The 21,982-nt window shown below is 41.0% G+C and overlaps 1 protein-coding gene across 12 annotated transcripts in view; it reads left to right on the forward strand.

The window, feature by feature from the left end:
• Positions 1 to 14,453, forward strand: part of ERC2 (ELKS/RAB6-interacting/CAST family member 2) — a 521,838-nt gene extending 507,385 nt beyond the window's left edge. For all 12 annotated transcript variants that reach the window (XM_083420965.1, XM_083420973.1, XM_083420963.1 and 9 more), the window contains one exon: positions 11,107 to 14,453. The gene's annotated coding sequence lies outside the window, so the exon portion shown is untranslated. The remainder of the gene's footprint in view (positions 1 to 11,106) is intronic.
• The last annotated feature ends 7,529 nt before the right edge of the window (positions 14,454 to 21,982 follow it).

Below are 21,982 nucleotides of genomic sequence, written 5' to 3' on the forward strand. Positions count from 1 at the left end.
TAAGTTGAGTCTTTTCAGATTCTGATTTTGGTATCAACATGATGAATGCCTCTTTCCACGATTCTGGTGCTCCCTTCCCTTCCATAATTTGGTTGCATACCTCCAACAATGGATGGATCAGGTATTCCTTCAATGTCTTATAGTATTTGGAGGTAAGACCATCTGGGCCCGGAGATTTACCTACTTGCATATTCTGAATGGCGCTTTCGATTTCTTGTTCTGTTATTTTATAGTTCAGGGTTATTTGTTTATCTTGAGTCAATTTTTGCAGGCCATAGCTTTTTAAGAATTCATTTATCTCGTTCTCTTCTTGATGACCTTGTGTAAACAGTTTTTTGAAATATCTCTGGAAACACTTTCTGATTTCTTCAGGTTTCTGAATACATTCACCATCAACCTCTAGGTTGGTAACAAAGTTCAATTTCTGTCTCTTTTTCAGCTGCCATGACAATAGTTTCCCACATTTGTTTGCCGATTCGAATGATCTTTGTTTCATCTGTTTAACCTTCCATTCTACTTCTTGATTTATCAATTTCGCATATTGTGCTTGATGGAATTTTATTGCTCTTAAGACTTCTTTGGATTTTGGGTTCAATCTCAACCTTTTCTCTCCTTCTTTTATCTTCTCCAAAATCTTGTCCTTTTTACCATTCCAGAGTTTTTTCCTAATAGTATTCTGCTGTATCAGAAACCCTCTCATAACAGCTTTACTTGCGTCCCAGATTGTTTTTTTCTCCACCGAAGTATTCAAATTAATTTCAAAATAATCCTTCATCATTTTTTGGGCCTTCTTTACAATCTCCTGATCTCTAAACAAAGAGTCATTCATTCTCCATCTAAAGGATCCAGTTGGTGTGAGTCTCAAGTCCATTTTCAGAGCGTTATGGTCGGAGCAAGTTTTGGGACAGATCTCTATTTTTTTGGTCTTAGGTGCCAGTCCTCTAGATACCCAGATTTGGTCGATTCGTGTCCAAGATAGGTGGGCCTCAGAAAAGAATGTTCCCTCTTTACCTAGAGGGTTCTTTATTCTCCAGATGTCAATCAAATCCATATTGTCTGTAAGTTCAAAGAAAGTCTTTGGTAGTCTGCCATCTTTAGTCAAGTTTTGGTTTTGTGACTTATCCATATGTGTGGAGACAACTCCATTCATATCTCCCATCAAAATGATGTTGTTGTAATCAATATAATCCAGCATTATCTCATGCAGCTTCTTGTAGAATTCTGATTTCCCATCATTTGGTGCGTAGATTCCTACTATCAGGAATTTTTCTCCTTGAGATTGTATTTCAATCGCCAAAATTCTTCCTTGTTCATCTTTAAAAACAAATTTTGGTGCTAGGCTCTCCTTTGCATATATCACTATTCCTCTTTTCTTTACTTTATCTGATGAAATAAATTCTTGGCCTAGTCTCTTGTTAATTAGTACTCTTCTGTGGAGCCTAGTTACATGGGTTTCCTGTAGACATATAACGTCTAATTGTTCCTTCTTCAATATATGAAAGATTCCTTTCCTTTTTTCAGGGGAATTTGCACCGTGAATATTCCAACTGAAAAGCTGCAGAGACATCCTGGATCAGTTTGTCAGCCAATGGGTTTGTCTCCCTTGTCGTCTGTGTCTGGAGGTGGGTCTTTTACGTCGGGCTTGGGGAGTACCCAGACACCTGCGGTTCCTTTTCGAAGGTCTTCCCCGTAGTCACTTAGAAACTTATCTTGCTCCTCTGCCGTTCTGATTCTAACCTTCTTCCCTTTCAAGTTAAAAGATAGTCCTTGCGGGAATTCCCACCTGTAACGGATTGAGTTGTTTCTCAGTAGTCTTGCTAGGTCTTTATATGTAGTTCTTAAATCCAACAGCTGTTTTGGTATGTCTCTGAAGATTTCTGCTATTTTTCCCTGTACCACCAATGGATTTTTAAAGTGTAGGCCGAGTATATTATCTTTTTCTTGCTTGTATCTCAAAATGATCAAGCAATCTCTTGGTTTATCCTTCCTGGCCGCACTTCCCAATCTAAAGGCGGTAACAATTTTAAAGTCCTTCTCTTCTGCCAAACTCCAGAATTTGGATATTTCTGCTGTCAAAAAACCAGCCAAATCTTCCTTTTCTTGTTCTGGGATATTTCTAATCCTAAGGTTGCTCTCCCGATTTTTCAGTTCTGCCATAGACAGATAGGCCTGTTGTTCAGTAATCTGTCTACTCAGTGGTCTTACTTCCCCTCTTAATTCCTCTATCCTTTTTTTATTTTGGTCTGCTTTTGTATTCACTTCTTCGACTAGTCTTCGATTTTCCGTCGCAGTCTTTTCAATGTTACCTATCGCCTGTGTGTTTTGGGCAACTTGGTCTGTCAATTTATTAATTGTAGCTGTCACTTGATCTAATTTAACCGCTTGATCATCGGCCTTCTTGTTTAATGCAGCCAATTGCTCCAGTATTTCTTTAGAGACAGGGTCAAGCCCTCCTGCAGCCATGTCCTCTAGAGCTGGCTGTTTAGATTGTTCTTCCTGCAGACCTGTCACAATTGGGACAGATGATCTACGTGCCTGCACAGGCAAAGTTGATTGCAATAGTTCAGTCTGTTTAGCTTTCTTACCAGCCCTTGTTTTTGCTGCACCACTCATTCCACAGCTGTCTAGGCTTCAAGGTCAAATTGTAAATCCCATGGGAAAAGCAATCCAAAAGGAAGGTAAACATCCAAGCATAAAAGTTCCAAAACAACCAGCAGTTCTCAGAGGCTGATATTTCCACAATCCAGCAGGGGGAGCTCCCCAAAAGTTAAGGAAAGATGGAATTTTCCACCAATAAGTTCCCAAATGAAGTAAAATCCAAAACAAAGGGGGGACCCTCTAAGTTCACTTTAAACTGCAGAGAGTATGAGTTCTTTGTCAGAATATGTGCAACGGTTCCTTTTTTATAACTTGCAGAGTAGCCCAGTAAAACTTTGTATCTCTATGCACAGTCACCACAATCTGATGCTACTTTATGTCCAGGCAGCTCGAGAGCTGGGTCTTGCAACTTTGTAATCCACACAGAATGAAGGGGAATAACACAGTCTCTGTCCACTTATAACACAGTTCTAACTTTTCCTTAACTTTCAATTTATCAATTCCGAATTTGCAGAGTAAATTCCATCTTCTTTTAAACTCTTTTCAGCGCCTCAACTTTAAAAAAGCTTTGCTCAGTACTTTAAACAGGGACGGAAGACTGACTTCCTTTTTAGCGTCTCCCGTTTTCAGCCAAATTGCAGAAATTTGTTGTTCAAATAGAGTCTCAGATTTTCTTACTCACGAGTATGTAGTCTCAAATCGATTGATCATAGAAGAAAGGTCAGCGCTCATCAGCAGCAGCCGCGCGGCTTCACTTCCGCGGAAAGAGCGATGGATTCACAGCACCGCTACCCCCTCCACGTTCCGGAGCCCCTTACGGGGTCCCTTCCACGTTTCCGGGGTCGCTCTTGGTACCCGCCGAATCCCACGGCCACGGGCTCACTCTACCCGTGGTTTGTCTTGCTGGGTCGTCGCTGTGCCGCAGCGCACGACCCTTTTCCGCGGAGCCCCTCTTCAGCGACTGAAGAGGACCGCCATTGCTGTTTCGCGCCGCCTCCGGAAGTGGAATGCTATAAATTTAAACTGGATTTTACCTTTTCACTTAACTCAGCAAGTGTCTTAGGTGTCTTTGGCATCTTGGTATTTGCTGCTTTTCCATTTCGAGTTAGCTGAAATTTTGTATTTTGGGGGGGCAGGTCAAAATTCTTTTTCCATAGCTAGTTCTGTTTGCTGGATACTTTTTAACACACATGCAACTTGAAGAGGAATCCTTGGTTATTAAATCGGAACTTTGATTAAATGTTGTGCTTGCGCGGTTTTTGCACTTGCGAAACTATGACTTTGAGCAAACTTCATTCACAATGGGAAACCTCTGTATGTTGGGACCAAGACTGCTTTAAGTCACGTCAGATCATACACTGTCATTAGGGAGGGAAATCACAGTTTAGATTTGTGCAGAAAGCAAACCCAGTAATGGTTTTCGAAAACCTCCTGATGCTGTGTCTTGTGTTCACAGCTGGGTTGCAAATTTCTGATGATGTTTGCAACTGCAGTTTTCTTGAGGGAAGCCTTACCCTCAGCTGCTCCGAAGTGATGATGACATTGTTGGCTGGAATGGTGGGACTCCATTCCACAGGGTCATGTCTTAAGTAGTCCCACGGGAATCAGGTATGCTGCAATGTGGGCTGGGGCTGTGAAGTTAATAGGTAGTTTCCAAACCGCTTGGCTACTTTGCAGAGAATGCTTCACGGAGAATTTCTAACATGCTGGGTTACCACACAGCGTTTTATAGGGAAGCGGGGAAAGGAAGCACAGAGGCTACTAGGCCACATGCAAGGAATCCTTGCAACAGTGGGAGGGTGGTTAACAGTGTGGCGGCCGGATTTCAGGCATGTGTTGGGTGACCTGAAGCTGCCTGTTGGGATGGGAGGAGCAAGGCTCTTCAGAAGCTGGGAGACACGGACCACACTGTGAGGGGCCTGGTGGATGCAGCAGTGAGAATGGAATGCGAAGGGGGGACCAGCATCACCCACCAATCACAGTGCTGCGTAGGAAGAGAGCAAGGAAGCATCAGATAACTCCAGGTCAAATTTGGGGGACAATCTGATACAGGGAGTGGTGGTGCCCTTCAGCATAGGGATGGGGGAAGATGGTGGCTTTCCAGAAATATACTGGAGGGGGGTAGGAAAGAAAGAGGATAATGATGGTGATAATTATAATAAAAATGAACCACCTGTTCATTCCTTTCCCTTCTTTGGGCTTTCGGACACAGGTTATGTGCATGTGCATACAAAAGCAGAACCAAAGAAGGTCATTGTAGGTCAATGTTGTTATTATTTTTTATAAAAAGCTCTTTTTCCCATTAGCAGTTTTGCACAAGACAACTAAATAATAATAAAGATTTGTGCATGCCTTGTGCTGGGCTTCCTACCCCAAGGAGTGAGGCAGCCTCCTAGAGAGCTAGTTTATCCGCTCTGCGTGGAGTGCTCACTGTGGAGCAACCCCTCTCTCACAGTAGATCACTTTTATGGGGAGGAAAATCTGCAGCCTGCCAAGGAGTGTCTTGTCGTCACAAAGAACAGCTAGACAGAAGGAGGCATAGGTGCCTCCAATCTTCAGACCCTTCCTCCAGCGCTGAAAGTTTTGGCTCTGAGAAGGTTCCTCTCACAATGGTTAGACAGTAGAAAGCAGCCAAGGAAACATCACCAGACATGCAAAGAGCTGCCCACAAACACTTGAAGCTAACGTGTGCTTCAGTGCATCCACAGCTGGGCAAAGTGTGAAGACTTGTAGGATTTTGTCCCAGATTGGTTTATGTATGGATCAGCAGCTTGCAGATCCAAAGGCAAAAAAGTGCAGATGAGAGAATGTCATGTAGATGCTGGGGAAATCCCGCAGGCATGAGGAGCTTCAAATCCACACTGAACTGCCATGTGGAAATGCCCTAAGTCATGCTTAGCAATCAGCGCATTACTCCTTTCAAATATTGTCTGCTAATAATAGGGGGATATAAGAATTAGCAGTGGGGATGAACCCCTTTCAGGCAAGAGTAAGCTGTTGTTCTTGTGTCATCATATTCTTATGCCAGGGAAAATGCAGAACACAAACTCAGTGATTTTACACTCCAAGCACAATAATGAATGTGCTTTCTTCAGTAAAGAGAGCTGACAGCAAATTCAGGTGACACATTTAAATATATTAAGACAAAATGACAATGAAGTAACCTAATATTGTATGAATGGTGGTTGGATAGTCCCAATGCTTAATTAGATATCAATTTCCCAGTAATAAAACCGTTGTTTATATTGATAAAATTATTTATAGGACACCTTTTGGGACATAGCTCACCCAGGGTAACTCTCAGTGTCATAAACGCAAAATAAATATAATGATATGAAATAATCACAATCAGTGGCATAGTAATTTTTTTAAAGACCAGTTAGAAGACTTAAAACAAAGACTTATAGAACAATTGAGCAGAACTATGCTTTATACTAACTTTAAAATTATTACTTACTTACTTACTTACTTACTTACTTACTTACTTACTGACTGAATTGGTTAGTTGCTTTATCTTGCCCAAGGCCACCCAAAGCAGCTTACAACCAAACAGACAGTCAGACAACCTGCCCCCACAAAGATACATTAATGCTAAGAGAAAAAGGAATACATTAAAAACATCCCGTCCACTTCAAAAAGGGCACAGATAGTTAAAGGCCAAAGGCCTTATTATAGAGGAAAGTTTTTGCCTTGCACCTAAAGATGTACTGAATAATGAGGGCGCCAGGCGAGCCTCCCTGGGGAGAGCATTCCACAAATGTGGTTTATGATTCTGGCTTGTTCCAAAGCTGGTAACCATAGTTTCCCAGTACATATGAAATGGGAAACTGTGGTTAATTAGAGACTTCCTGGTTTAATCCCAGGGCACTGAGAAGGGAGGAGTGAAGGAGCTGCAGGCACGGACAAAAGGATCATTCATTTCTTGGTTTATTAAATTCAGTTTTGACTGCCCAAATGAAGAAATCTATCCTCTACCCCAGTCTTTCGCTTACTTCCACGTCAGTTGTTTGCCTTCTATGTGGGCCCCATGTGTAATATGTCAGAAGAGGACACTTTAAAATTTTGTTAATGAGTTTCTCTTGCCGCAAACATTTGGAAAGCATCTGGAACAGAATGGACATTAACCCAGATGTCAAAAATAGCCTGCATTTTACTACCGTTATTAAACAGTTTCCCCTTTCACCCGTTTGTGTTTACCCTATCCCTCAGCGTCCTTCTGCAAATCACTCTGGAAAGGAAAGGGATGGAGGTACCAAGTGGGTTCGTCAGGCAGCAGGTGTCTTTATTCCAAAGAAAAACAATCTGAAGAACAGTCGCAAACTATAGGACCCTTTTACATCCTTCTGTGCCCAACATGCAATATTTACTCCGCAGTGCTGGTGCTGAGTGTCAGTCGCTTTCACCAACGTCTCCTGAAGGTGTGCTGTGCTCAGCTTTAGAACGGGGTCATTCTTTGCGCTTCCGCGTGGAAATCTGTTTTAGAGCCTCAGGTGTGCTTATGCACACAGGTTTGGGGCCTAATCCAGAATTCCAGCCTATGGAAGAGTGCCATTGCCCATACATAGAAATATGTGGTCCTGGTGCTAGAAACCCTGAGCCCTGTCATACAGTCTTTCTCTGTACAGCCAGGGGGGGGGGGGATCGATGACCCTTCAGATGGTGTGGACTCCCATCAGCCTCATCCAGCAATGGTGCAATTTCTACAGCAATGTCATACAGGTTGCCACGTTTCTAGCTGCGCACTAAGGGCGAGAGAGAGGAGTACTGGCAGTGGTACCTTGTGAACGGATATTTCCCTCATAATGTCACCCTAAGCTACTTACTAGGAAAATAGGTTCCCCTGAAATCAATGTATGAGTAGGTGGTTTGTTTATGACTGGAATGTGTCAGCGTTGTGTGTTCTACATATACAGTAACCGGAGAGAAAGATGCAAACTGCATTCAGCTCTAGCAGGTGTTGGAAAGCAAGATTCTTCTTCCCCCCTCTTGCACTTCTCTGTTTCTCTTTTTGCAGAAATGTGTGCAATTTCTTGATGAGTGGATCAGCCGATAGAGAAGAAGTCCATTCAAGTATTTTGATATTGTTTGCTGAAGTCTGAAGGGACAGCTAAATAACAAATCTGCCTTCTGCATTTTATTGCTCATCCTCATTCCTTTATTTGAGCAGAATGTTTGTTTCAGCAGCCTCAGTGAGTGTGAAGGGATGCTTCAGCTTGTAAAACATCAAAAACATTGGGAAATTGCAAACTTGTTTTATTCAGCTCCCAACCTGGTTCAAAGGGGAGGGGGGAAGGGGTCATAGATTGTTCTTATAGTTGGAACATGTGCTTCTTGTTAATTCACATGGGTGCTTCCTGTGTATATATATCTATTGGAGTAATCCTTGGTGCCCAAAGAATGGTAACTATGTAGTTTGCAAAATGCAAAGTGTGCTTTGACTTACAGTTTTCATAAAAAGTTTGCAAAGGTTTTATGTGCCAGAACTAGTAACTTGATCTACTTCAGGAACTCCCAAACTTTCCAACTCTGTAGAAATCACTTCTTCTTGTGCCAGAGTTGGATCCGAACTTGTAATGAAGTCAATGGGAATCTCTCCATTAACATGAAAAGGTTTTGGATCAGGCCCCAAAAGTGTTAAACTGTTTGCAGTTTACTTCTCCAGTATAGATGATAAACCAATAATTCTGCTTGAGAATAACCCGAGCTAATTACTTAAAAGTACATGTAATTCAAATACTGTTATTGTTGTTGCAGCTGTTGTAATGTTTTAGTTTTGCAGGCTTTTACAGATTTAACAGAATTGGAATAATGCCAAGGATTTAGATGTGCGAAGTATGAAATATTGGGACATATTAGTGGCAATTGCTTAGGTTGTAGGGTTAGCACATTGAGTGCCAACAGGAGAGATAGGACTATACCAGCTCCAAGTTTCTATGACTCTTGGCCTGGATGCATAGTCCCAAATAGTTTTGTTTCTGAGAATTCATTCCATTTAAAAACACACACACACACACACACACACACACACACACACACACCAGGGCTAGCAACTTGAAAGGTTATACAGTGGTACCTCGGGTTACAAACGCTTCGGGTTACAAACTCAGCTAACCTGGCAGTAGTACCTTGGGTTGAGAACTTTTCCCCAGGATGAAAACAGAAATTGCGCGGTGGCAGCGGGACCCCATTAGTGATAGCACGCCTCAGGTTAAGAACGGTTTCAGGTTAAGAATGGACCTCCAGAACAAATTAAGTTTGTAACCCGAGGTACCACTTGTACATCATCTCTATATTATGTAACCCGATGTAAATTGTCCTTGTATGTTGTCACATGTGTATTTTTAGGTCAAAGAAAAACTTTTAAAATAATCTTTTCAGACACATCATTTATTAAAAACTACAGACAGAAGCATGTTATGCTCACTGTTGTACTATTCACAGACATATTGGAAATGCATTTTATAACAGCATACGGATACTGTTAGGTAATTCTATGGATAATGTCTGAACCGCAGACTTACTTTTAACGTGCTAATAAACTGTGAAGCATTCATTTTTATTTTTTTCCTGTGTGATGGAAGGAAAAAAGCATTCTAAATAAGACTATTTCCAGTACTGAAATAATCCATATTGTTTTTAGAATAAAGAGGGAAAGACTATACCTTGATTTTACATTTTGCTGCAATTGGTTAGGATCCAGATTTCTAATTTATGTCACTTATCTTTGGGGAAAGGCTGTGGAGTCTACAATAGTTATTGGCATAGGTAGTACAATACTGAACCAAGGTGTCTTTGAAGAAGAAATGTGCTTTAAATGTATGGTTTGTACATAGCCCTTGATAGAACTGTATCAATCTCTAAAGCTATATCTATAGATGTGGTCTCCATGGCCAAGAGCACAAGTCTTCAACTGTGCCTTTGCTGGACAAGGATAGCTTAGCCACTGTGACTCATGCACTGAGTGACAACTGAGGCTATTTTAGTACCTTCTGTGTGGAGCTTCTCTTATGACTGGTTTGGAGGCTGCAGCTGGGGCAGAATATCATGACAGGTGGTGAGTGGTGCCCCTTACACTGTCTTCACCCCTGTATTCAACTGGAGGTATAAATGTTTACAGTTCTGGGTACTGATGCTTTACTACATCAGCTTTCCTATACCGCTTTCAATTTGAATTTAGCCTGATCTTTTATTCCCCTTCCTCCCCTCCCCCTCCCCTTTTTATGAAGATTACCCGCTCTGGGATCCCACAGCTAATTCTCCCCTGGCCTCCTTGCTGGCCCAAATAGGACTAATTTAGCCAGCTAGCCCTGGTGATCATCTAATGTTTATTGGATGGATTTCCCCCTAAATTGATTTTAGAACTTTGAATTTATTGTTATTCACTCTTTTATACTGTATTTTGTGCTGTTTTTTGTTGTATCACAATTAAGTGTTTTAAATTTGTTGTTAGCTGCCCTGAGCCCAGTTTTCTGAACCGGGAAGGGCGTGGTATAAATAAAATTATTATTATTATTATTATTATTATTATTATTATTATTATTATTATTACTATTATTATTATTATTACATGGGCTGAATCCCAAGAATATTCGACAAGTAGAATGACTTCTGCTCATTCAATGGAGCTTCCTTTCCTCCTCCTCCAGGGGTTGTAGGAACCCCCCAGAGCAGGGGTGTTGGGTTTTTGTTTTGTTTTTTGAGGGGGTGTATAGGCTATATTAGGGATGCGGGTGGCACTGTGGGTTAAACCACAGAGCCTAGGACTCGCCAATCAGAAGATCAGCGGTTCAAATCCCCACGACGGGGTGAGCTCCCCTTGCTCGGTCCCTGCTCCTGCCAACCTAGCAGTTCGAAAGCCCGTCAAAGTGCAAGTAGATAAATAGGTATTGCTCCAGCGGGAAGGTAAATGGCGTTTCGCCAGAAGCGGCTTAGTCATACTGGCCACATGACCCGGAAGCTGTGCGCTGGCTCCCTCGGCCAATAAAGTGAGATGAGCGCCGCAACGCCAGGGTCGGCCATGACTGGACCTAATGGTCAGGGGTCCATTTACCTTACAGGCTGTATTGGGAGGAAGGAGAGGGAGAGTAAGTTCCATTGCATGAGTGGAAATCATACTGCTCATGCATTATTTTTGTTGGCTGCAACCCAGTACCCGAAACCTAGCCTTCCTACTGAGATAGCTCCAGTTTGCTGGTAGAAGGGATAATGTGACCCACTTCAGGTTCTTCATGAAAAAGCAGACTACCCCTCTATATGCATCTCCATTGCAGATAACTATAGATCAGGAGCCTCCACAGTTAGAATGGTGAAATATTCCTTTTGTCTGTTTAATCATCTACCTTTCTCTAAAACTACTCAAGATGGCATCTGACCAAACAGAAACAATACAATAAAAAGTGAAATGAAAGTGTGGCTGCAGGAAGCCTTTGCTGACCTGAACTGGGTCCTACTGTGTCTCCAGAAACTATGTGAGCTCACCATTTTGGATGGCTTCTTGTTTTGCTGCAGTTATCAAGAGGAGCTGGAGAAAGAAGCAAACGCAAGGCAGCACTGCAGGACAATGAGAGACGAGAGAGAAGAGGATGATTTGCTGCAGTGGGGATCTGAATGCAGTCGCCACTCTCGGAGCTCCACCCCCCAAAAGATCACAGAAGTGGGCGGGGCACATGAAGGTTGCCATCAAACAATAAGCTGCACAAACGGGTGTCCTTCTCCATTATTTCTTGTAATACGTTACGAAGTCAGATACTTTGGAAAACAATTCAGGGGACTTGATTGGGAATTAGAAGAACTTCATTTCCTTTAACGGGGTCGTAGGAATTATTCCAGAAATATTTTTTTTAAAAAGAAAACTGAGTTACCATCTGTTCTGAACATTACTAAATGAAGTTAATTAAAGTGGGATCTTTAATTTGACAGATTTGTATTAATTTTAATCTGTAGTTGAGGTTCCATTAGCTGCAGTATCGTTGTCTGCTGTTTCTGATTAGTTTCTTCTAAAGTATCACTTCTAAAGCACTAGATTATTACAGGGACTAGCAAGCTGTTTCATAATGGTGTCGGCATTAGTCATACCCCCAGTAACGTGGGCTTTTCAGGGTAATAAAAACAAAGTCTTTGCCCTCCTCTGTTTCTTTACTGTTACTCAAGCCATTTTGATAATGCAACCAATATTAAGCTCTGGGCCAGGTTGGAAATGAAATCAATTTTTACTACTAATATCTGTTGGCGTATGAAAATATGGTGTGTGTCTCTGACAATGCATGGGGCATCTAACAGTGCGATCCTATACATATCTAGTCAGAAGTAAGTCCCATAGAGCTCAATGGGGCTTACTCCCAGGTAACTGTGTAGGACTGCAGCCTAAAACGATTAGCAATTATTTGTATACAGTGGTTGATGTATGTCTGGAAGATAAAAGCTTGACGCAAGAATCTACACTTGTATACGAGCGTCTATGAAGATGCATCAAACTTTTATCATCCAGATGCACAACAGTATTTAATATAAAAGCTGGGACTCTTGATTTTTTTTCTAATTCAAAAGAATGTTGTGATTATTAAATATATGCATTGGGTCTCCTTTACGGGAAGGGACCCTTCCTCATTGTTTTCTGAACAGGGAAACAATACGTACCATGGTTTATAATGTATTTTAGATGTTAAACAAAGAAGTATCGATGAATGAGTAGATAATTGAAAATTATCTCTGTCATCCAGCAAAATATAATAAATGTGAACATGTTAAAAACACATGCCAGGGGAATAGACAGGTGTGGGGGGAGAGCCCTGGAGCTATTATGTGTAGTGACAGACTATTATTGATGTTGAACTATCTGCTGTTTCCCCAAAGTAAGGGTCTTCCCTTAGTGAGCATTTTCGTTCCATCTGGCATACGTGCTCATAACAAGAGCTCAGTCCTGTGACTGGCATATCTTTTTGTCAGTGAGAGGGGCACTTACAGACTTGTAAGTGGATATTGACTTATCTGCACTTCTTAGAAGCAAACAACATGTGCAATCCACCAGACACCTTCTGTTATGAAACCTCCATTCATTTTAATAAGATGTGAGCTGGGCTTTGTTGAAATGAATGGATGTCGTGGAGCAGAAATGCTAGGTGGATTGGCCCTCCCCCATAAAAATTAAACATGTGTGGCCTTAATTCTTGGTACTTTCTTTCTTTCTTTCTTTGCTGCTGTGGAAAAAACAGTTTTTGAACAGGATATTCATAAAATCTTGCACTTAATTTAGAAATATGTCATTATTTTTGAATGGTTGGTGCAATTAATCTTGATCATCCAGTATGAGCCATACATATGAACCCCCTGGAAATTATTATTTGCCTAGAAAAAGAGTAATTTATTAGTTGGTTGCACCATCGTTCTCGATGAAATTGAAGAGCCAGTGAATGCAAGCAGAATTTCTGCTCAATGTTAATTCAATTCCATACATGGACTAATAAATCTGTATAAATATGTATAGCATAGATTATCCATATTCATTTATATTTTAAAAGTTTGTCCTTTGACTTTCAATGGGGTTTTGAACCTTGGGTTTGTTTGTTTGTTTGTTTGTTCATTTTAAAATGGAAAGCTCCTGGGAGTTTCTTTAGCACATATGACAAATGTTGCACTTGTGAACTTGGACAACAAAACGTGTTACTTTTGACAAAGTTGTTGTCCTAGTAAGGGATGGCTGTCTGGGCACAGTCCACTGGGATGTTCTTTTGCACAATCTCCATTGAACTGAAAGGAGGAAGACTAGGACATGAGCTGTTGCAGAGCTCCCATTCTTTCCAACGGGGCTTGTGCAAGAGAGCTTTGCGGAAGATTGTGCCTTCTGTGTCTCTTACAGTCAGGTCTTTACCTTAATTCTGCAACTGAATACTTGAAGTAGGAAATAAACTAGGGAAACATAGGGTCCTTAAAAACAAAACTGTATAGTTAGATATTTATATGTATGTGCCAATTTTGTCACAGATATTATTTTGGGGGCATTTTTGTTTTATTTTTGCTCCTTTCATGTTGGTAAGCGCATTGAACCTGACTTTTATCAAAGCCTAAGACTTAGCCTCTACAGAAGAAAATTTTGTCTAACATTGCTTTTTCCCATTTCACATGATATATACTATGATGTTTGGCGGGGGAATCTTTTCATACACTAAAATAGAATCTCGGGGTTTACAATAAACACTGTGATGTTGGGCAAACATTTTATTCGAGCAATGTTTGGTAGATTTCTTCCCCCATGAAATGTAAAAAAAGTCAAACAAGCCTTTTGGTTAACATTTAAGATGAGTATTATTTTACTGTGGGATCAAACTTGTACTGCACATTCTTTCATTTAAATGTACAGAATGAATTTTGTATTTAAATGAATTTTGTGTATCCAGTATGCACGTAAATGCACATTGACTTTCATTTGAAAGTGGGTTTCAATTTCCTTTTTAAACAGTGTTTATGAAAAGATTTCAGATGTGTCACAACCTATACCTGCATTTTCCTTTGGTGTAGAGTGATTGTTTGAATGTGATGTTCTGCAACAATGGGTCAGCATTCCCTATTTACCTTTGACCCTCATTTGATAGTGCTTCTTGTAATAATTTTCTCCAAGTGAGTGGCATGTTCTGGATTGTGATCTTGACATGTGATTAAGGACATTGATATGAAACTAAGGAATCCTTAGAAATTACCAGTGGGCATGTTTTAGAACAGTCATTGTAATTTTAATGTCTCGTAGAAGTGTAAAGTACCAAGGTATTTAGAATTCATAACATTGTTATCATGTGTATGAGAAGTGCTTGGTGTTGATCAGCTCGTTTATATTCATCAAATAAATCTGGTTTCTTTCTGAACAATGTGTTGTATCGTTCAATTGAAGAACTGAGTATGATGCAGAGTGAAGTCTGATTTTGTGCATGGAAATGCTATCGTGAAGCATCAAGTCCTGCAAGGAGACAAAGCAAACATCTGTGTCCAATAATGGATCTGCATGCCTGGCATAGATCACAAGCAGGACTGCAATGAACCTCAAATAGAAGGTGAGGTTCTTCAGTTTTGGAATACAACACTGTAGCTATATTCCCATCCACAATGTACCTTTAAAGCACTATCATACCACTTTAAACAGTCATGGTTGTCCCACCCCACCCCCAAATCCTAGGAACTATTCTCTGCTTAGGGTGTTGAGAATTGTTACAAAATCCCCATTGCACTTACATTGCTACAAGTCCCAACACGGTTTAACAATCAATTGCTCTTCATGGGGAACTCTGGGAATTATATCTCTCTGAGGAGAGAGACTTTCTCTTTTAGTAACAGTCAATAATTTATATGGTTTTGCAGCTCTTTTTAAATTGGATTGTAAAGAGCTTTCTACATGGTTATCATACAGAGGGCCTTTTCGGTAGTCGTGCCCACCCTGTGGAAACCTGTCCTGTCAGATATCAAGGAAATAAACAACTATCTGACTTTTAGAAGACATCTGAAGGCAGCCCTGTATAGGGAAATTTTTAATGTTTGATGTTTAATGTTTGATGTTACCGTGCTTAATTTGTTGGAAGCCCCTGAGAGTGACTGGAGCAACCCAGTCAGATAGACAGAATATTATTATTATTATTATTATTATTATTATTATTATTATTATTATTCCCAAAATCTGGCTTCTGGTGTAGAATCAGTTCCTCCCACAAATTATTACGCGCTCTCTCTCTGTCTGTGTGTGTGTGTAAGTAATGCTTGTCACCCTTATATTGTAAAGAAAGTCCCGCTAATTCATGGCTAACTTTTGCTAATGGTGTAGAAACCTCTTTAGCGCTTCTCTAGCTGTTGGAGAATGGGGCATCCTACCTCCTATTTATGCACTGCCTCTTACTTACCTGAACCCTCAGAACCTCCATGTTTAGAAGCGGTCTACCTCTGAATAGCAGGTGATTGAGGGGGATGAATGATGACCGCTGGCTCCATGTCCTTCTTGTGTACTTCCCAGAAGCATCTGGATGGCCACTTCTGGAAACAGGATGCTGGGTTAAATGGACTCTTGGTCTGATGCAGCAAAGCTGCTCTTATGTGAAATCGCTTTCACTTGTTCTCCCACAATTCCTGGCAAAGAAAGAAGAATTTACAAGTCTTCCAAGAGGCAAATTGTGTAATGAGATTGAGCATATGTAGAAAATATATTGGTAGACTGCCATAGAATGCTCCTTTGGGCTGAAAAAAAGGCTAAAGCAAAATAAATAAACAAACACGTGAAGTACAGAACAAAAAGGGAGTACATTTCATGGGTGGATAAATGGTTGGATAAATTAGTACCTCAGAGACACTGAGACAAGTGATAGAAATTAGTTCAATAGTAAGACAGCTTTCTGGTTTCAGGAACTGCAGCATTTTTAGTGCGAAATTGCAGCCATCCAACCATTTGTTAAGAAATGTGTTTATATGCTATCCATGAAGGTGATCTAAGGTCAATGTCTGTGATGCGTCAGTTTGGAACCTAGAAGCACTCGCTCCTCTGTCAGCTGTATCAAAGGGTCTTGTGAGAGAAATCTAACAACTTTGGATAAACACAATGCTGGGCAAAGAAGCTGTATGTCCAGCTGTTTAAAAAACTGCTCCAGGTCCCCACCCCAAAGAACTAAGTGGGCTCCAGATGTTCTGGCAGCTAACGGCCACAGCAGGTCTTCAGCCTCATGACACAATGATGAACAATCATCCAACTCCAGATGCTGCCTCAGCCAATTAGGGGAAACAAGTATATGGAGATCATGAGGCTAGAGGCCTTTGGAATGCCCCAGGTTCACTCTGGATGGCCCCAAATTATGCCTCTTGTAAATGTTTATAAACTAGTACAACAGCCTCTTGGACCAGGGCTCATGAAGTAGGTGAGAGATCTGGACCTCATGGGAGAGAAAGCGGTTCCACCCACCACCGCCTCTGCCATCACTGCTGCCTCCTCCTCCTCCCTCTCCCCTTTCATTCCCTGTTTAGTCAGGAATGGGATACACAGTGCTCTCCAGGTGTTGTTTGACTCCATGTCCCATTAGCCACAGCCAGCATGGCCCAGTGTTAAAGGATGATGGAAGTGGAAGTCCAGCAATAGCTCTCTCTCAGTGTGGTCTATCATTGGTGGTGGGGGGGAACACCTCAAATTCCTATAGGCCACATATTTTTAATAAGAAAAGTAAGATGACTGTGTTGTGTAGGAGAACTGATTACTGATTATCCATTAAGAGCAATGAGATCTGGTTTCACATCTCTTCTTAGCCCAGAAACTCATTGGGTGGCAGCAACACATTTTGCTGCATGCGACAAAGCAGCAAATGGCACCGTCCTCACCTGCAGTTCAAGGTTTAGCGTACCCAAGGCCTGTCAAGTTATTTTGGTATCTGAAGCACCACCATTGCCTTACCTCTCTGGCCATAAGAAATGCAACAATAATAAAATAACTAACCATTTGCTACCCTTCCATGTGGCTCAGCAGAAACTGCTTCAGGCAGCCTCCCCACTCTGCCCAGTGTTAGGGCTGGTTCCTGTAAGGAGTTTTCAGATCTGAGAGCGGGAGGCTGGGAATCTGAGGGTAAATGTTGGAAAATGGAAGGGCTGGATCAGCCTATATTAAGCCTCACTCCAAAGTATGGGAGGGACATTTTATTTCATATTTATTTCATAAAACGTATGTACTACTTGATTGTAAAAAGCTTCAAATCATCAGACTTGTGTTATTTGTCCTCACTCTTCTGAACTGAAGATTGCAAACAACAAGGGGATCAAGTCTATCATCATCATCATCATCATCATCATCATTAATGATTCACTTCCCATGAGGCATTCCAAAGGGATACACAAATACAATGAAAACATGTAAGAAACAGCTGCATATATGAAAACGGTTAAAGCAATTGGAGTGTTTGTGGCAGCAATTAGTTTTACTAAATAAAATAATTCATACCCATTTGTTCCACTGTTCACTTCTGGTCCAAGTGCCATATTGTTTCCATATCTCCTGCCCTGCTAATTCCAGGTCAAAAGTCAGCGAGCTGAGCCTCAGAATCAGTTCAAAATCAGGGTGTCACTAGCCAATTACGCCATGGAAATACAAAGAAGACAGCGTGATTGTTAAATCGCAGGCCTTTCCAGATGACTGGCGCTTGGAGGATCTGTTTAAATTCTGACAGTGTTTCCCATGTCAGAATTATTCTCAGTCAAGTTAAACAACCAATTCCTCTATATCTGAAAGGTGAAGGCTGTAAATCTCCCCGGCGAACGTTGCCAAGGCAGAGAAGGAAAGACTTGCGTAACTACCACTTGTACTTCCTCAGAGAACACGAGCTCAAGTCTAAAGCAAGGAGGCTGGTCAATAAAACACTGTGGGCTTTGAGGAGGGGGAGAGTGGAAATACAGGGGAAAGCCCTGCCCAGCTCATGTGATAAGAAACATGTTCCTGGTTAGAAAAACACAACGTGACGAATAGGCCTCCATTGGAGGCTCCATCGCAGGGCCAGTGAATTAAAGAAGGATGACTGCTCTTCCTTTAAAGACTGGGAAAGGTCAGAGTAATTTGTACCAACGTGACACAAGATTCTCCACTGTCTTTTTACTGTCTGCTTTATGGAACTAATTATGAATACACTATAGATTGGCATTGGGGTAAAACGCGTGGGTGTTACAAATTCATAACGGGTGTGCGTATTCGCAACCTTATGTGGAATTGGTATTGCTTATTAACATTAATATTATACCACCCGATACAGTCATTAATTTAGAGTTAGCTGCTGAACTCTGTTCCTTCATAAGCAGCAGTCTGTCACATTTATAATTAACAGCTGTAAAATTTGATGCTCCTCCTCCTCCTCCTCTTTTTTTACTATTATTATTTGACCTTTAAAAATAAGAGCGGAATGTACCAGGATATTTATGAGAAAATGTTGGCCCGCATCTTGCCTCAGCCCAAGCACTTCAGTAGAGGCAGAGAACCTTTCTCAGTCTGAAGGTTGCCTTCCCTCAGGGGTCTACATGCCAGCGGTAGGCGGAGGCAAAAAGAGGGTGGAGCAACTATCCTCTTAGCGCAATAGGCTACATTCAAACCATGCACAATTCACAGCTTTCTGCAGACACAACCAGGCAGATAAGAAGTGGTCAGTAAGGGGTGTGACATGGGAAGAATCCTAGACCATGCAGAGGGGTCTTGAGGGCCATATTTACCTTCCAGATCTGTAGTTCTCCATCCTGGCCTAACAAGCACACTATGCCTGTTAGTTACTAGCAAAGCGAGGCAAACTACTTGCAAATAATTTACTATTTGCATGGCGCTGGTGATCTCTGCTCTCTTCTCCACCCTGTAATTTCACCAAGGAGCCTTCTAGCCAATCTCCGGTACAGTGTTGCTCTTTTTGAAAGTTTATTTTGTTAAATAATACTGCAATGACTGAATTGATAAACTCATGAATAGGCATGCACCACTTTTGAAAATAAAAAAAAAGATAGACAATCCACCCAAATTGGTGGGTTGACAACACTGGTAGCTGAACCAACATTTATTTCTCCAATACGGGCATCTCTCATTTCATTTGCAGAGCCCATGGCTGAAGAATGGCACGTGAGATCTCTCTTTATAGCCAACTTCACTTTCTAGATGTTTTTGATAGTGGAGACAAGGCCCTTCTTACTATTTTGTAAATCACATGACACCTGCATTAAATCTCATATATGAGAGAGAGAGAGGGTGAGGGAGAGAGAGGGAGGGAGGGAGGGAGGGAGAATGGACAGTACTACAAGCCATTACAGCCACAGCTGGCTAAGTTACTCAGGAAGCTGAGAATGAAAAACTTTATGCCACAGTATTGTGCTACATCAGTGTTTCCCAAACTTGAGTCTCTAGCTGTTTTTGGACTATAACTTCCATCATTCCTAGCTAGCAGGACCCGCAGTCAGGGAGGATAGGAACTGTCATCCAAAAAAAAGCTGGAGACCCAAGTTGGGGAAACACTGCATACCCCACTCAGATCCTTGCCATATTCAGAATTTCCAAATGTCTGATGTAGTTTATCACAATGAACATACTTTGTTGGATTTTATATCTACAAAGAGTGAGCAGAGCTTATTCATGGCAAACATTCAGAAGATGAAAACAGTTCAGTCTATTGAAATGGGCATTGACTGTCCTGAGTGAAGCCTTCTTTTAGGACTAATCAGTGCATATTATACTGCTTAGAAGATTAATTCATGCTCATCCTATCTTTTTTAAAACAAAACAAAAAGCTTGTCTGTCTATTCTGTCCTGCTGTAGAAACAGGGCATACTGCAGGGCATGCCTACTGCAACACAAACATTTTTATAGTATTATCCAAGGCACTTTTTTTATTATTAATAAAGTAAAAGCTTGCCAGGGCGGGGGAATAAAGTGAATACAAAGTAATAAAAAAGGTCATTTTATTTCCTTATACATCTTTCCCCGTGTTTCATAATGAGATATGACTTCCCTAGCACAGTGTGTCCTTGTGATGGAAGCTTTCTTTTGCAAGCTGATGCCCTGATCTTCTGCTGTCAGGGTCTCTGCATTGCTTTTTAGTAAAGTTTTCCCTCAAAGCATAGCTTGTTAATAAACCATTGGTAGGTGCTGCCACAAAACATTGCAGTGTGGAATGATCACCCTTCAGGATCTCAATCGCCTGGTTCCATAACCCTTCCTCCCAGTTTTCTGCCATCCTCGCCTTGTTGTTGGTTCCTGCAACTATTTGGCTTTTATGGAATGATCCCTGCCTGCACCTTTCCGCCACGTTCATCTTTGCCTGCCAGTTTAGGATTGCACTTCATGAATCAGATGAAAGCTTTGGCTGTAATAAATTGGATAAACTTTAAGGTGACACAATATGCTTTTTGTTTTAGTTTTTAACTTTGCTAGCTTTGCTACAAGGAAGTTTGCATTACCTTTTTACTGATAGGAATTTAATAGGGATTTCCCTCGCACGTACAGACCCAGACAGTCGTTCCTAGTTCACCAAGAATGGAAGATTGCTTTAGCTGTGGAGCAAGCAACTGTCCGTTTGCACCTTGGAAAATTGGCAGCTAACACAGCTCTTCAAAGTTGGGCTATAAGCTGCCATTGGCAACAATGTGCAACCCTGGCTTCCAGGAACAATACTGATATTCTGCTTCATGGGTTGTTGTTTTTTTTACCTTGTGTGTTTTAACTGGAGTGGAAACCACCTTGTGAATTCCCCCTTTACCCTTAGATATGCTATTTTTTTGGTTCATAGTTTTTCACTGCAAAATTTACAACTACAATTGCAAAGGAAAAAACAGGTGGGCGGGGGGACAGGGACACTCCTACTGTAATAATGATAATAGTAATGCCATGCTAAATTATATTTCATTATTTCATTTGGTTTTTCTTATACCAACCTGGGTCAAAATTAACCCCAGAGTAGTTTCCATAAAATAAGCAATGATCAAAACAACGTCAGTAAGACACCCTAAGGTGCAACTGGAACCTTCACAATAATCAGTTCAGTTTCGTCAATCAACACTACGAAAAGAGAGCCAAGCTGATATAATACTGATTTCACTTCAAAATTCTAAAATATCAGTAGCAAGATTCTGTTGATTGTTTTCTTTCCAAAAATTTCCAAATAAAATCAACTTTGAACTAAAACCCCTTATGCTATAAATTCTTTCCCTGTCCTCTCTAAGCTACAGTGTTAAGGCATTCCCAGTGCTCAATAAGTAATCTCAACAACCAATAACTTCAATGCCCATAAATTTAATAGCAGCAGCAGTAGCAGCAGCAGTAGCAGCAGCAATAATCACTGTTATTTACACAGCACTTTCTCAGTGACTAAAGCATCTATGGGGACCTAACAACAACCCTGCGAAGCAGACAGACATTATTACTCTGTTCACGTAGGTGGCCATGTTGGTCTGACACAGATGAAATAAATAAAAAATAAAAATTGTCCAGTAGCAGATACTATCTGAAGAAGTGTGCATGCACATGAAAGCTTATACCCAGAACAAACGTATTTGGTCTCTAAGGTGCTACTGGACAATTATTTTATTTTATTATTTATTATTACTCTGTCTTGCAGATGCATATTGAGGGATGCTTAAAGATTATATAATGTGTCTATGGCAGAGGTGAGATATAAAACAGGGTTCTGAGGTCAAACTCTTAGCCTCAAGCCAACACTAGTTCTAATTAAGGCCATTAATGAAAGTGATGTGGTCCAAAAGGCAGACAAATATGCACATTTTTACTCAATTTACAAATATGGAGCACAATCCAGCCTTCAAGTCCAAAGGGGTGAAAGCCTCTATTTTGGCATATTGCATACGTGTTGGCATTGGAGAGTCTGGCAGGAAAAGTGGAAAGAGGCAGCCAAACCATATG

Source organism: Podarcis tiliguerta (assembly GCF_965153285.1).
Source record: "Podarcis tiliguerta genome assembly, chromosome: 2".
NCBI classification, from domain to species: domain Eukaryota; kingdom Metazoa; phylum Chordata; class Lepidosauria; order Squamata; family Lacertidae; genus Podarcis; species Podarcis tiliguerta.